This window comes from Scyliorhinus torazame, chromosome 4, assembly GCF_047496885.1.
Source record: "Scyliorhinus torazame isolate Kashiwa2021f chromosome 4, sScyTor2.1, whole genome shotgun sequence".
NCBI classification, from domain to species: Eukaryota; Metazoa; Chordata; class Chondrichthyes; order Carcharhiniformes; family Scyliorhinidae; genus Scyliorhinus; species Scyliorhinus torazame.
The window spans coordinates 135,013,845-135,025,172 of NC_092710.1; positions in this window are offsets into that span (position 1 = coordinate 135,013,845).

An 11,328-nucleotide genomic window follows, 5' to 3' on the forward strand; every position below is an offset into this window, starting at 1 on the left:
GCCGGGCAGCGCTTCCGGGGGTGCTTTGTCTGCCCGCAGAAATAGCACTTGGGCCCCCCGGGGTTGGCTGGCTGCCGCGCAGCGCAGGCTTGGGGTTAACTGGGGGCGGTCGCTGGTGGGGTCCACGATTTCCAGGAGGGGGGCGGCATGCGGTTGTGGGCGTACACTTGTACATTAAGGGAGGCTATCGTTAGTGAGGTCGGGTGTTTCTTGGTCGCCGCGAGGTCGAGCGTACCCCCTTCTAAGAGGCGCTGGCGGATGTACGACAACCCTGTGCCCGTAACGAAAGCGTACCTGATTAGGAGCTCGGTATGTTCAACGGCCGAAACTGCCTGGCAATCACAGTTCCTCGCAAGGACGTGCAGGGCACGCCAGAAATCTTCCAATGGCTCACCGGGGAGTTGTTGCCGCGTGGACAGGAGGTGCCTGGCGTAGAGTTTGTTGATCGGCCGGGTGTTGTATTGGATTGGATTTGTTTATTGTCACGTGTATCGAGGTACAGTGAAAAGTATTTTTCTGCGAGCAGCTCAACAGATCATTAAGTTCATGAGAAGAAAGTGGAATAAAAGAAAATACATAATAGGGCAACATTGTATATGTTATATACAATGTAACTGGCATCGGATGAAGCATACAGGGTGTAGTGTTAATGAAGTCAGTCCATAAGAGGGTCATTTAGGAGTCTGGTGACAGTAGGGAAGAAGCTGTTTTTGAGTCTGTTCGTGCGTGTTCTCAGACTTCTGTATCTCCTGTCCGATGGAAAAAGTTGGAAGAGTGAGTAAGCCGGGTGAGAGGGATCTTTGATTATACTGCCCGCTTTCCCCAGGCAGCGAGAGGTGTAGATGGAGTCAATGGATGGGAGGCAGGTTTGTGTGATGGACTGGGCGGTGTTCACGACTCTCTGAAGTTTCTTGCGGTCCTGGGCCAAGCAGTTGCCATACCAGGCTGTGATGCAGCCCGATAGTTCTCTTTCAGAAGCGTCATGGCCTCAGTACAGTTGGGCGCGTCCCGGATAAGTGAAAAAATATCGGAGCTCAACCGTGTGTACAGGATCTGGAGTTTCTGTGCTTCTGAGGGTGGTTCTGTCGCTGATCCATTGTAAGCTTCAAAGCAAGCTAGCCAATGGTCGAAGGCCGACGCGGTATTGTCTGCTTGAGGGTGCAGCTGCAGTCGATATGGCTTGACGCGTAGGTCCATCGCTGTAAAATCTCTGGTTAATAAATTGATGCACTATCAATTACGACGAGACGAGAGTAGAGAGTAATCGAGGCTTTATTAAGCAGAGATGTGTTGCCTCCTGCAGCTGCTGCCGAAATGGCTGCAGCTCTGTGAGCACACACATTTATACTCCGCCTACTGGGCGGAGCCAGCAGGCAGGGATCTACCTCCGTACCTGTAGTACAGGAGCCTTACCGTATTACTTCTCATATACGTAATATATACAAACAGTGGTGACTACCACACTCGGCCCGCCCACCCCCCCTCCCCTTCCCCGCCCTGGCAGGGGCCAGCCCCCAGCCAGCACGGCTGGTGTCCGGGCCGGCAGCCCGCAGTCACTCCACGCCATTTCCTACCGTCTCTCGCTCAGCAGCCGGGACGCCAGGTTCCGGGTTTTCTAACCACGTGAACAACGCCATCAGAAAATCGGCCCATCGGAGGCTGTGAATCGCGGAGGCCCCGGAGCATCGGGTGTCGGGCCCACCATTGACAAGCCTACTGTACTTTCAGCCCGTGTGGCGAGTGCTGAATTTACGCCATTTTCGGGGTGCCGGAGCATCCCGATTTGGCGTCAAACCGGTGCCTACCGCGCATTCGGTGTTGGAAGCTATTCTCCGTCCAATCGCGTTACACGATTTTGCCGTCGGAAAACGGAGAATCTAACCCTTAGTCTCTGGAATGGAGAATCCGGCCCCATATCTTTACCTTCCTTCATTTAGGTCTGTTTCCTGATAATGGTCATTGACGTGCCAAACACCATGTGAGCATTACCAAAGTATAAATCTAAGATCTTCTTGGCTGCCCCCGGAACATCTTTGGCCTGATCTAACCAAATTCGTTCCAAGTGTGGTAGCAAGAGGCAATCGGGGGCTTGGGGTGGTTGGTCATGATTGTCCACCATTAAAGAACATTACACCCGGGACACGTGAACCCGCCGACCCATTATTCAGCACTACGAGCCGGCCTGCGCTCCCCTCCCCCAGTGGCCCTCTGCCCTCCCTCGGTCTTCCTGCTACCAGACCTGGCCCCTGGCACACCCCTGCCCCCTCCTCCCCAAACTGCATACCATGTACAGGTGATCAGCGCGCAATCAGCAGACAGAAAGGAGTCAGTCTATGGCACAGATTAAGGGGCACCAGAACTCAGCTCACAGGATATCATCACCCTCCTGCCTTGCATACTGACTCACGGACAGTGCCAACACAGGCCCATCATCCTGGAGTAATGTAATCCTGGAAGGGTAGAACATGGCGATTGAGGGGTGGGAGAGGGGCCTGATAATCGATGGATGGGGGAGGGGAAAGGGGTAGTGTGGGGGGCACGGATGGGAGAGGGACGGTGGGTGGAAAGGGAGATGGGGCGAGATGATGGACGAAGCCACCTCCTACGTGAAGCAGGTGAGGATGAGGGCCTCCCTGGTTCTCCGGGCATGCCCAAACCCTCGCTGCCCCACCTGTCCTCCACCCTCCGGCTGGTCCGATGGGTCCTCCCCGGGTTCCTGCTCCAGATTCTCCTGGTCTGGCACCTACTCCTCGGTGGCTGCATGCTCTTCCTCCTCCACCTCCAGCATGTCACATCGCTGCTGTACCAGGTTGTGGAGGGCACAGCAGGCCACCACATAGTGGGTGTACTGCAGTGCACTGCCAGAGCGGTCCAACGCACAGTTCAACGAAAGCCCGGGTAGCCACATGGCCTCGTTATATCGGGTCTCCGCATCACCCGCCTCCATACTGGCATCTTTAGCTAGATCCGAAGCAGGTACCTCAGATCCCCCAAAAACCCGATGCCACCCTGGGGTGTCCCTAAAACATTTGGGGATCTCTGACTGCCCCAGGATGTAAATGTTGTGCTCGTTCCCGGGGAAGCGTGCACACACGTACGTGATCCTCAGGTGGTGGTCGCACACAAGTTGGATGTTTAGGGAGTGGAATGCCTTCCGGTGTGCGCAAGGCGACATGCGTGCCATCTATTACCCCCTAGACCTGGGGCATCCCGGTGAGGCAGAGAATCTTGTTGCCCAGGCATTTTGATGGGCTTGATCCAAGTCCAAGTTTATTTACATGGAATTTGCAGTACAAAAGGATGCCATTCAGCCCATCGAATCTGCACCAACCCTTGAAAAGACTGCCCCACTCAAGTCCACATGTCCACCCTATCCCCGTAACCCAGCAACCCCACCCAACCATTTTGGACATTAAGGGCTGATGCTCAATCAATAACTCCTGAGACGAGATTGGAGACAATTGAAGGCTATATTGCACTAGATGTTTCCCCCAGCAGCGCAGGTACAGAATCAGCTGCTAGGAAGACACAGGCTCTTATACTCCGCCTTACTGGGTGGAACCAGCAGGCAGGCTTCACCAATGAAAACAGCAGTCTCAGGTACCTCCCACACCAATGGTCTTACAGCATTATTCAGGGTACCGTAATACCCCTAATACCGACTACCACAAGGGCCAATCCACCTAACCTGCCCAACTTTGAACTGTGGGAGGAAACCAGAGCACCCGGAGGAAACCCACCACAGACACGTGGAGAACGTGCAGACTCCGCACAGACAGTGACCCAAGCCGGGAATCAAACCACTGTGCTACCATGCCGCCCCTTGCTGATATAGTCAGATGCCTGGGCAAACAGGGCATCCATGATTTCACGGATACACTTGTGTGCTGCTGGTTGGGATATGCCGTACAAGTCCCCGCTTGAGCCCTGGAATGAGCCTGAGGTCTAGAGGTTCAGGGTTGCGCTGACCTTGATGGCACCGGGAGCGGGTATCTTCATCCTCCACACAGTGCCGCAAGCATCACCCCGAAAATTATACTTTTTTTAAATAATAGAAAATACGGGTTCATGTGACTTGCCAGTAGAAACAACAGGAAGGAAGTTAAGTGATGGACAGCAAATGGCAGGATCTAAGACGCTTCAGCATGAGAAGAATAGAGAAGGCATATTTACAAGGAGCCGTACGGGTAATACTGTCAAAAGGGGCAGAAAATTGAATTGAATGTGCTCTCTATCTCTCCAAGCTTTTTCCTTTTACAGAACCAACAAGACAATTTAAGAAGGTCTATTAAAGGAATCTGCTAAAGAAATCTCTGGGGAATCTGTGCCTTCAGGACTGTGGTGAATCTCGCTAAGGAGGTTAAGCAGGAGTCTACTGTTTGGGTGACAACGTTTTGGAGAATTAAAAAGGAGAGGAACTACAGACCACATCCATTGAGTGAATAAAGTGATTCAGCAGAGACAGAGTTAGAAAGACTGTAGATTGCACATGGTGCCATGTTTGTGAGGAGAGTAATGTGAATGTTTGTAATCTCGTAAAATAGTCTTTATTGTGTCTCGTTATTTCATGTATAATTTATAGCTCATTCCAACCATAATGTGCTCGTTAATTCATGTTTAGACCATAAGTCCATAAGACATAGGAGCAGAATTAGGCCACTCAGCCCATCGAGTCTGCTCCGCCATTCAATCATGGCTGATATTTTTCTCATCCCCATTCTCCTGCCTTCTCCCCATAACCCCTGATCCCCTTATTGATCAAAAACCCATCTATCTCTGTCTTAAAGACACTCAGTGATTTGGCCGCCACAGCCTTCTGCGACAAAGAGTTCCACAGATCCACCACCCTCTGACTGAAGAAATTCCTCCTCATCTCTGTTTTAAAGGATCGTCCCTTTAGTCTGAGATGGTGTCTTCTGGTTCTAGTTTTTCCTACACGTGGAAACATCCTCGCCACGTCCACTCTATCCAGGCCTCGTAGTATCCTCGAAGTTTCAATAAGACCCCCCTCATCCTTCTAAACTCCAACAAGTACAGACCCAGAGTCCTCAACCGTTCCTCATATGACAAGTTCTTCATTCCAGGGATCATTCTTGTGAACCTCCTCTGGACCTTTTCCAAGGCCAGCACATCCTTCCTTAGATATGAGGCCCAAAACTAATAATATTAATAATCTTTTATTGTCACAAGTATGAAATTACTGTGAAAAGCCCCTCAAAACTACTTACAATACTCCAAATGGGGTCTGACCAGAACCTTATGTAGCCTCAGAAGTACATCCCTGATCTTGTATTCTAGCCCTCTCGACATGAATGCGAACATTGCATTTGCCTTTCTAACTGCTGACTGAACCTGCACGTTAACCTTAAGAAAATCGTGAACAAGGACTCCCAAATCCCTTTGTGCTTCTGATTTCCTAAGCACTTCACCATTTAGAAAATAGTCTATGCTTCCACTTGTCCTTCCAAAGTGCATAATCTCACACTTTTCAACATTGTATTGCATCTGCCACTCCATTGCCCACTCTCCTAGCCTGTGCAAGTTCCTTCTGCAGCCGCCTGCATCCTCAATACTACCTGTCCCTTTACAGATCTTTGTATCATCTGCAAACTTAGCAACAGTGTCTTCAGTTCCTTCTTCCAGATCATTAATGTATATTGTGAAAAGTTGTGGCCCCAGCACAGACCCCTGAAACACACCACTAGTCACCGACTGCCATCCTGAAAAAGACCCTTATAGTGATCTCTGTACGTGCATGTACATAAGGGGTTAATGTGTAATCAGTAGCACCACAAGATCACTAGAGGGTCTGACCAACAGGGGTCTAAAAGAAACCACATTGGGTCTCTCTCCCTCTCCTTTGGGTGTACTGTGACCAGGACAGGAGTATCAGATTAGCTCAGATTGAGTTTTGTGTAGTCACTGTAATTAGATCTTGTTAACCTTATCAAGAGAATCAATGTTAAAGTAAAGAACTCATGCAATTATTGTGATAGTTACTCAATAAACCTTTCGTTATTACTGGACGAGTTTGAGTCTTCTTCATCGAGATTCAGAAGACCTCATCAGTAACCGAGGTTTGAGTAACACATATTACACCCCGTAGTATATCAAAACACACACAGAAGTGTAATGAAAGATAATACAGGAGTGTAATAAAAGAACCCCTTTGTCTCCACACTCTGTCTTCTGCCAGTCACCCAATCCTCAATTCATGCCTCTATCCATGTTCCATTTATGCCGATTCTGATTTGTGTTAAAGTATAAGTTACAAAACTTGAAATCTCATTGATAATTTCTTCATTGGAGAGTAATTTGGTCATTTTGGATTACAGTTCCCCCATGAGGATCTTAACATAATAAACACGATGGGCAGGATTCTATTGCACTGAGTGCTGAATTTGGTGCATTTGAGTGCGATAGTGAGCGTTTGGTGACCGAGGGAGTGCTGAATTTGGTGCATTTGAGTGCGATAGTGAGCGTTTGGTGACCGAGGGAGTGCTGAATTTGGTGCATTTGAGTGCGATAGTGAGAGTTTGGTGACCGAGGGAGTTAGGTGAGGAGGGAGTAAGGTGCTCCTTTCATTTTGTTTCCAACATTTCCGCAAAGAGTGAGAAGAGAGCCAGGAGTTTACAGAAAGTGTAGCTGACTGGGAGCAGAGTCGGAGGGTGGAGATCTAGTTAGTCCACACGGCAGCTATATTCTGTAAGGTAAGAGGGGATGGACGCTAGGCCAGTTACATGCTCCTCCTGTAGGATGTGGGTGGTGAGGGATACCACCGGTGTCCCCGCTGACTATACCTGCGGGAAGTGCACCCAACTTCAGCTCCTCAAAGACTGTGTTAGGGAACTGGAGCTGAAGCTGGATGAACTTCGGATCATCCGGGAGGCAGAGGGGGTGATTGAGAAGAGTTACAGGGAGGTAACCACACCCAAGGCACAGGACAAGAATAGCTGGGTTACAGTCAGGGGGAAAAAAACAAACAGGCAGACAGTGCAGGGATCCCTCGTGGTCGTTCCCCTTCAAAACAAGTATACCGTTTTGGATGCTGTTGGGGGGGGATGACCTACTGGGGGAAGGCCCTAGCGGCCAGGTCTCTGGCACTGAGTCTGGCTCTGGGGCTCAGAAGGGAAGGGGGGAGAATAGAAAAGCAATAGTTGTAGGAGATTCAATGGTTTGGGGAATAGATAGGAGATTCTGTGGTCGCGAGCGAGACTCCCGGAAGGTATGTTGCCTCCCGGGTGCCAGGGCCAGGGATGTCTCGGATCGTGTCTTCAGGATCCTTAAGGGGGGGGGGTGAGCAGCCAGAAGTCGTGGTGCACATTGGTACCAACGACACAGGTAGGAAAAGGGGTGTGGAGGTAATAAACAAGTTTAGGGAGTTAGGCTGGAAGTTAAAAGCCAGGCCAGACAGAGTTGTCATCTCTGGTTTGTTGCCGGTGCCACGTGATAGCGAGGCTAGGAATAGGGAGAGAGTGCAGTTGAACACGTGGCTCCAGGAATGGTGTAGGAGGGAGGGTCTTCAGGTATTTGGATAATTGGAGCGCATTCTGGGGAAGGTGGGACCTGTACAAGCAGGACTGGTTGCATCTGAACCAGAGGGGCACCAATATCCTGGGAGGGAGGTTTTCTAGTTATCTTCGGGAGGATTTAAACTAATTTGGCAGGGGAATGGGAACCGGATTTGTAGTCCAGCAACTAAGGTAGCCGATATTCAGGACGCCAAAGCGTGTAATGAGACAGTGGGGAAGGGAACACTGACAAAGGAGAGTACTGGCAGGCACGGAGATGGGTTGAAGTGTGTATACTTCAACGCAAGAAGCATCAGGAATAAGGTGGGTGAACTTAAGGCCTGGATCGGTACTTGGGACTACGATGTGGTGGCCATCACGGAAACTTGGATAGAAGAGGGGCAGAAATGGTTGTTGGAGATCCCTGGTTATAGATGTTTCAATAAGATTAGGGAGGGTGGTAAAAGAGGTGGGGGGTGGCATTATTAATTAGAGATAGTATAACAGCTGCAGAAAGGCAGTTCGAGGAGTATCACCCTATTGAGGTAGTATGGGTTGAAGTCAGAAATAGGAAAGGAGCAGTCACCTTGTTAGGAGTTTTCTATAGGCCCCCCAATAGTAGCAGAGATGTGGAGGAACAGATTGGGAAACAGATTTTGGAAAGGTGCAGAAGTCATAGGGTAGTAGTCATGGGCGACTTTAACTTCCCAAATATTGAGTGGAAACTCTTTAGATCAAATAGTTTGGATGGGGTGGTGTTTGTGCAGTGTGTCCAGGAAGCTTTTCTAACACAGTATGTAGATTGTCCGACCAGAGGAGGGGCAATATTGGATTTAGTACTGGGTAATGAACCAGGGCAAGTGATAGATTTGTTAGTGGGGGAGCATTTTTGAGATAGTGACCACAATTCTGTGACTTTCACTTTAGTAATGGAGAGGGATAGGTACGTGCAACAGGGCAAGGTTTACAATTGGGGGAAGGGTAAATACGATGTTGTCAGACAAGAATTGAAGTGCATAAGTTGGGAACATAGGCTGGCAGGGAAGGACACAAGTGAAATGTGGAACTTGTTCAAGGAACAGGTGCTACGTGTCCTTGATATGTATGTCCCTGTCAGGCAGGGAAGAGATGGTCGAGTGAGGGAACCATGGTTGACAAGAGAGGTTGAATGTCTTGTTAAGAGGAAAAAGGTGACTTATGTAAGGCTGAGGAAACAAGGTTCAGACAGGGCATTGGAGGGATACAAGATAGCCAGGAGGGAACTGAAGAAAGGGATTAGGAGAGCTAAGAGAGGGCATGAACAATCTTTGGCGGGTAGGATCAAGGAAAACCCCAAGGCCTTTTACACATATGTGAGAAATATGAGAACGACTCGAGCGAGGGTAGGTCCGATCAAGGACAGTAGCGGGAGATTGTGCATTGAGTCTGAAGAGATAGGAGAGGTCTTGAACGAGTACTTTTCTTCTGTATTTACAAATGAGAGGGGCGATATTGTTGGAGATGACAGTGTGAAACAGATTGGTAAGCTCGAGGAAATACTTGTTAGGAAGGAAGATGTGTTGGGCATTTTGAAAGACTTGAGGATAGACAAGTCCCCCAGGCCTGACGGGATATATCCAAGGATTCTACGGGAAGCAAGAGATGAAATTGCAGAGCCGTTGGCGTACCGCAGGGATCCGTTCTGGGTCCTCTGCTGTTTGTGATTTTCATTAATGACTTGGATGAGGGAGTTGAAGGGTGGGTCAGTAAATTTGCAGACGATACGAAGATTGGTGGAGTTGTGGATAGTAAGGAGGGCTGTTGTCGGCTGCAAAGAGACATAGATAGGATGCAGAGCTGGGCTGAGAAGTGGCAGATGGAGTTTAACCCTGAAAAGTGTGAGGTTGTCCATTTTGGAAGGACAAATATGAATGCGGAATACAGGGTTAACGGTAGAGTTCTTGGCAATGTGGAGGAGCAGAGCGATCTTGGGGTCTATGTTCATACATCTTTGAAAGTTGCCACTCAAGTGGATAGAGCTGTGAAGAAGGCCTATGGTGTGCTCGCGTTCATTAACAGAGGGATTGAATTTAAGAGCCGTGAGGTGATGATGCAGCTGTACAAAACTTTGGTAAGGCCACATTTGGAGTACTGTGTACAGTTCTGGTCGCCTCATTTTAGGAAGGATGTGGAAGCTTTGGAAAAGGTGCAAAGAAGATTTACCAGGATGTTGCCTGGAATGGAGAGTAGGTCTTACGAGGAAAGGTTGAGGGTGCTAGGCCTTTTCTCATTAGAACGGAGAAGGATGAGGGGCGACTTGATAGAGGTTTATAAGATGATCAGGGGAATAGATAGAGTAGACAGTCAGAGACTTTTTCCCCGGGCGGAACAAACCATTACAAGGGGACATAAATTTAAGGTGAAAGGTGGAAGATATAGGAGGGATATCAGAGGTAGGTTCTTTACCCAGAGAGTAGTGGGGGCATGGAATGCACTGCCTGTGGAAGTAGTTGAGTCGGAAACATTAGGGACCTTCAAGCAGCTATTGGATAGGTACATGGATTATGATAAAATGATATAGTGTAGATTTATTTGTTCTTAAGGGCAGCACGGTAGCATTGTGGATAGCACAATTGCTTCACAGCTCCAGGGTCCCAGGTTCGATTCTGGCTTGGGTCACTGTCTGTGCGGAGTCTGCACGTTCTCCCCGTGTCTGCGTGGGTTTCCTCCGGGTGCTCCGGTTTCCTCCCACAGTCCAAAGATGTGCGGGTTAGGTGAATTGGCCAATGATAAATTGCCCTTAATGTCCAAATTGCCCTTGGTGTTGGGTGGAGGTGTTGAGTTTGGGTAGGTGCTCTTTCCAAGAACCGGTGCAGACTCAAAGGGCCGAATGGCCTCCTTCTGCACTGTAAATTCAATGATAATCTATGATTAATCTAGGACAAATGTTCAGCACAACATCGTGGGCCGAAGGGCCTGTTCTGTGCTGTATTTTCTATGTTCTATGTTCTATGGCCGCGTCCGCCTGGCAACTGGAGAATCCCACCTGAGGTCAATGGACTTCTCCGTTGTGCGCGGCTTGTCCGTGGCGTTCTAGCGATGGGCGGCGTGGGAGAATCCAGCCCCAAATCATGTTTAATCCATCAGCCTTGTGATTGATGACCTGCATTGTTTTCACAAAACCTCCCGAATAAAATTTGCATCCAAAAGCTCAATCCCATCATGACCTTGCCCCTTCCCTGTCTCTGTTATCTTCTCCAACCATGCAACTCTTCAGGATCCCTCGGGTTATTCAATTCTGACCTCTTTCCCCCCCCCCCCCCCCCCCCCCCCACCTCAACCCCCACCATTTCCTTTGCCACACCACTCATGGCGGTGCGTTCAACCATCTAGGTGCCAAGTCCTGGAATGTCATCTCTACACCTCCCTGCCTTTCCAACCTTCCTCCTTCAACAGTGTCCTTAAATTTTAATATTGGACGTAATACTTTGTTTTCAATAATCCTGTCCCAGGAACCAAACTAAAAGGGGATAAATGGTTGCATTAATGCCATTTTAAACTCTGTAAGCCACTGTCTCATCTCGAAACTTCGCAAAGACATATCCCTAGAGTGTCAGGTTTGCTACAGCTATTCCTACGCGATCTAATGAAATGAAATGAAAATGAAAAATGAATGAAATGAAATGAAAATCGCTTATTGTCACAAGTAGGCTTCAAATGAAGTTACTGTGAAAAGCCCCGAGTCGCCACATTCCAGCGCCTGTGCGGGGAGGCTGGTACGGGCATTGAACCGTGCTGCTGGCCTGCCTTGGTCTGCTTTCAAAGCCAGCGATTTAGC